The sequence below is a fragment of the Archocentrus centrarchus genome, chromosome 21, assembly GCF_007364275.1.
Source record: "Archocentrus centrarchus isolate MPI-CPG fArcCen1 chromosome 21, fArcCen1, whole genome shotgun sequence".
Classification (NCBI taxonomy): domain Eukaryota; kingdom Metazoa; phylum Chordata; class Actinopteri; order Cichliformes; family Cichlidae; genus Archocentrus; species Archocentrus centrarchus.
In genome coordinates, this window is record NC_044366.1 from 1,038,880 (window position 1) to 1,044,879 (window position 6,000).

Genomic DNA, 6,000 nt, shown 5'->3' on the forward strand with positions numbered 1-6,000 from the left:
CCACAGCAGGCTGTGAGGAGGACGGACTCACAGACGTTCAGCCGAGCTGAATAAACCTGAAGTTCAGCTCGTGGCTGCAGGGCCGTCTGATGGTGACGGGCCGTCGGCTCAGATCACTTTCCTCCTTGTCCTGATAAAGTGACGAGCTGCTGTGTGACATGCACACACACACGTAACAGCTGCTCTGACAGAGTCTGATCAGCAGTCAGGGAGTGAAACACCGAACAAAGACAGTCTGCTGCTGACTCACTGTCATTGTGCGCACAACGAAATGATCGTTACAGATCACTCATCCAGAGACTGGCACTACCATTAGGCAATGTGGTTTAAGTGTCTTGCCCAAGGACACAGCGCAGGGACAGGGGCTCAAACCTGCAACCTTCCGGCTGCAAGGTGAGCACCTACCCACTGCACCACTGCCACTTATGGTGGTGATGGTGATGGTGGCCTTCAGATGTGGTTAAAGGATGAAGGCACAGCAGGAAGTGGTCCCGGAGGACAGCAGACACAGCAGTGAGTCAGTCCCCATAGACTCCCATGTTAAATAAACATGTTGGTCTCTATGGATAATTTCCTCTTCATAACAGCTGTATGTGGGAGGATGTTTCTATAACTCACCTGTTTAAATAACGTTTGCATTATTAGGGTGTGGCCTCTCTGACTGACAGGTGGCTGTTCATTCAAATATCCAAAAAACAAAAACCCTGGTAGCAGCAAAGAACTACCAAAGATGTGATGATGTGATGTCAGTAAATGCAGCAGCGACCTCGGTGGGGTCGAGAACGACTCCTTCTGAGTTCAGTAAATAAAGCGTATTAGTGGCTGCCTGTGGCTGCTTCATTATAAGAAGCTGTGCTATAGTCCAGGCTGAATGATGGAATCGGGCTGCCTGACTTCAACATGACAAACAGGTTTAATGAGCTCGTGTCACAGCACAAAGAAAATGAATGTGACAGAGGCTGAGCTGATGTAACAATGAGCCCCCCCGCTATGCTCTCAGTCCTGTTTGGCTGCATTAAAATTGATTTTTGGACAGAACCAAATAATCAGTGTTGTTTACAGTGAATGAAGGAAATGAAGGAAATGCAGGAAAACGATCCTCCTTAATCCCAGGCTGTCCCCCCGTCACATTTTGAAGACTCACTCTCAGTTTTTAATGTTGTTTTTTGTCCCTGCCTTAAACCTGCATCCTGATACTGCAGGAATCAGTAACCACACCAACCCTTTGTGTACAACACTGCCCCCTGGAGGTGGAAGTTTAGTTACATTTTTACAGAGAGTACCTTTAACTAATGATCAGTGAGAAGCAGGACGTTAAACTGAAGCAGAGACGTGGGTTTGTATCTGATGGGTGTCCGAGAAGCAGCAGGAGTAAAATCAGCTCTAAACAAACTGCTCGCTCTGACTCTTTGTTCGCTGTATCATTAAAACTCAGAGTTTTGTTTCTGGACTTTCTTTATTCCACCTTCGCTGGAACGATCGACGACATAAAGTCGCTCCAGCTGGTTCAGTCTGAAGACTCTGAAGTGATGAAGCGTCTCTCAGTAACTGTGGAGCAGCAGCTGGTGCAGCGACTGTCAGCAGTGAGATGAGAAGGATAATTAGTGTGAGCATCCTGTCACGGTGGCGTCTTATCGGAAACGACCGCTGCTCTGCCAGCCGTGGATGGAATAATGAAAGATGGTATCAAACTTCACCCACGCTCATCGTTTCCTCTCTGTTATTAAAGCACAGGCTGAGCGACCTTACCGCTGCTCTCAGGAGGTTTCTGTGAGGGGACACCAAAAGATCTGCTTCAGAAAAATCACTGAACTGGTCTTCATCATCTTTGATCATTTACAGCTGATTTCCTGTAGGCTGATCATTGTGAACAGGATTGACACCTGCACAGGTAACAGAGCATTGACACCTGCACAGGTAACAGAGCATGAAAGAACAGAGACTAAAACACCTTCTCAGCATTCTGTTTTGGAATATTTCGTGAAAGAAGTGTAGCATAAATGTAAAACATGTACATGACTTTAAACAGTGGTAGGTTATAAACTACACTGTGGTCACATGACCACGCTGAGCTCCTGTGTTCAGGTTCTGTAGCCTCGTTTAGCATTCAGAGCTTGTTATTGGCTGAGGACGGACATTTAAATACACCTTCTGTTTTCTTCGAGGGCTGTTCTCCACCTGCTCTCATTAATCTCAGGATAGTTTCAGTGTTTGAGGGGGGAGAGGGGGGGTAAAAACATAAAGCACTGATCCACCAGTGAGGCTCCCAGGATGGTAAAAACCTTATTTGGTCAAAGAGGGCACAAAGGTTATCACTGCTCTGACCCCAGTGTGAGGAGCAGATACCTGAGTGATGGAGACCTGCTGGACACTTTCAGTCCTGCTGAGCTCGCTCTGAAAAACTCATTAAATGTGTGCAGCTCTGAGTGTTCATTATTTACTGTAGAAGCTGAACAGGAAGTGTGCCTGTGGCTGCAGGTCGAGGTGTTTGCAGCTCCTGTCACGCAGTAACACTTCCCGGTTTTGTGCTCTGAATCAGGCTGAAGGCTGCTGGATCTCCGGCTGACTCCATAGTGTGCTGTCCTGATGTAGCCTTCATAGAAATGATCCCCCCCCCCCAACACACACACACACACACACTCAGGCAGACGCTGCTGTGTTTGTTCTCCAGGGTCTGTTTAATGCTTTAGAACAGAGAGGAGCGTTTTCTTTCTAAAGCATCACATCACAGTCAAAGCTTTGATTTGTAGAAATACATTTTAAAAATCAATACAGTAATTGGCCTTCACACTGCAGCCTTTCTGCAGGGATTTCTGCAGCGAGCAGAAATATTTTTCTGTAAAAGCAAAAAGAGTTCATGTCTGCAGCAGGAAGGTCTGCGTCTCAGTCCCAACATGTGGAGCAAATCCGCTGCTTCAGACCTGCTTTAAAAAGAAACCTCCTTCACTCTGTGGCTCAGCGGCCTGTCGGCTCAACATTACTGTGCTACTTTAAAATCTAAATCACAGAGCGGTGGAGGGACGGCTAACAGAGTAACCAGCTAACAGGTTTATGATGCTGCACACGCTGCTGAGGCACCAACAGAGGACGGAGATGCTTTATGACAGTTCGACCATCAGGCTGCAGTTTTCTGTGATCGACTGTGTCCAGGTCATGATTTGTGCCACAATCAGCTCCCATCTGAGTTCAGCCTCTTCTACCAACAAAGTGCTGTAGATAAGTCTGCAGAAACCCTTTGGAGAGCTCCAAGAGGCTCCAACAGTGTGGAACAAGCAGGGACAAGTCCGCCTTAATAAGCCTGGAGTGAACCGAATCAGACGGTCCTTCACATATATTAGAGTTCTGCAAACAGAAACAGCATCACTAATGTCAGATCGATAAAACAGCCACCTGACCCATGAGTTTATAATGAGGTCATAAACTCAGCAGTAAATAGAATAGAATAGAATGCCTTTATTGTCATTATACAGGATGTACACTGAGATTGGAGGGTCACTCCTGTTCAGTGCCATGTAACAGAAAATCAAACTCTCTAAATATAAAATAGAACTTCTAAAAATATAGAGAAAATAAAACAGAATGTATAAAAATATATATCTATTGTAAAAAAATTAAATAAGTGTATACATATAATAATGAAGATGGTGAATATTGCACTAGTAAATGAATACTGGATATTACCAATATAGGAGTGACAGATATTGTTCAATATGAATAATCTAATATTGCACAGAGATGTGGGTGTTGCACAGTTACAGTGTGAGAGTTCAGGGTGGTGATTGCTCTGGTGAAGAAACTGTTCTGGAGTCTGTTTGTTCTGGCTTTGATGCTCCTGTAGCTCCTGCCAGAGGGCAGCAGGTCAGAGGTCAAAGCCAGGGTGTGAGCTGTCCTTGATGATGTTCCTGCTCTGCTGATGCAGCGGGAGGTGTAGATGTCCATCAGGGAGGGGAGAGGGCAGCCAACGAGTCTCTGTGCTGTCTCGACTACCCTCTGAAGCCTGACCCTGTCTGCCTCAGTGCAGCTGCCGTACCATACTGTGATACAGTACGTCAGCAGGCTCTCAGTGGATGAGCGGTAGAAGGTCAGCAGCAGGTCTGAGTCCAAGTTGTTCTTCCTGAGGACCCTCAGGAAGTGAAGTCGCTGCTGAGCCTTCTTGATAACAGCTGTGATGTGAAACAGGCTGCTGGTCAAGTGCCTGCACGCCAACACACCTGCTACTGATACACATTAAATAATCATAATTTATGCAGGGACAGGACGACCTGCAGGGTCACAGGACCAGCCTCAGCCTGCAGCTCGTAAAGAGAGCAGGAGAGTTTAATGCAGGAGTCGAGCAGACTGAACAAATTTGGTGGATGAAATGAACTCCAGATGTTGGCACATGCTGGGACATGAAATGAGCTGAACACAAACTGATTTTAGCACAATGACAGGAGCACAGGAAAAGCTGTTACAGCCTGAATGCACCTGTCTGGCTCACATATGCTGATTCGTGTCCATGTGCACAAAACAAAGAGCTCACATTTGGAGGCTGGTTATAAACCTGCCTGAGGAGAGTAAATGATGCCGCTGCTGCCTGAGGTCACTACACAGAACTCATGTTTGGGTGGAAAAACTCATTACTGGAGAACAAAGACTGTCCTCCTGCCTCGCTGAGTGATGCTGCAGCATCTTTTCTCTGCTGTTTTCATGCTTTTTTTTTGCCTCTGAAACCTGCACCTGTGAATACAGGAACAGATTAACTACATTTATTATCACATTGCAGAAGAAGTACATATTTATATACTTATATGAGTCACAGTGTGTTTTAACCAGAAAATCCACAGCAAACAAAAGGAAGTAAAATGAAAAGAAGACACTGAATAAATGTGGAGCTGAAACAGAGCAGAGAGACTCGGCCCTCAGAGGAGAAACTTGTAGCTTTCAGACAGAAAATCACATTAAGCTCATCTCTCACCTTCTGTTTGCTCTCTGCAGTCTTTGACAGTCAGCGTTCAGACGCTCTGAATCGGTGCAGCTGCTCCTGAATCTGTTATTTCTCTGCATTTTGAAGCCTTCACGGCTTTCAGGATGTTTCTCAGCCAGCTTTCTCCTCCTCTCCACATTCTTTGCATTTTCTCTCCAAGTTACAAAGTGACTTTTTTATTTAATATTTCGCAGTATGCAATAAAAGAAACGTCTGGCAGTGCAGAGAACTAAAAGGAGAAGACGCTGATGTCTGTATTTACAGTATTTCCTCACCCTGCCCACACAAAGGGAAAGAGTGAAGCTTCCAGCTCCGAACACAAAGCCTGTGTGATGGCTGAGGTTTTGTGGAAAGCGAGCAGGTTGAAGGTGAGAGCTCAGTGCACAGATGTGGATCCAGATGCCCCGACCTTTGATTGTTGTGTGTAGCAGCTTTTCCTGTGTGGTTAAAAAAGCTTTGAAGTATTTTTCTCTCGACGCTCCTCCACGTGCAGGAAAGGTAATGATAAAAATGCAGTAATCACCAATTATCATAAAGGTTTAAGTTTGGATGAACTCCTAGACAGGTGAATACACAGGTGCATCCTGGATCTCTGACCTTTGACCTCTTTTCTCTGCTTCCAGGTCAGGAGATGAGCGAGCCTGATAAGAGCCTTCTCAGCAGCGAGAATGGTGGGATCACCGTGGGAGGGCTCAGGTCCGTCCTGGAAGACGCAGTCTCCCCAGCCTTTGGTGCCACCATCATCATCATCGTCACGGTGATCATGTCCGGCAGTGCATACCTGTGCTTCCTCAAGTACATCTGCAACGGCTGCTGCAAGCCCATGCAGGTGGTGCCCACTGCCGATGTGGACCCCAGCAAAGCGGAGGAGCAGGTGTAGGTGGAGGGAAGCAGGATGGAGCCAGTCCACATCTTCAGAGGCTCGATGAGAAGCTCAGGTGTTTGTTTTCTCTGACTCAAAGGTTGTTCTTCAGTTTTCTGCAGACGAGTTAAAGGGCGATCAGTCCAGACCAGCCAATCAGGGCAGATCAACA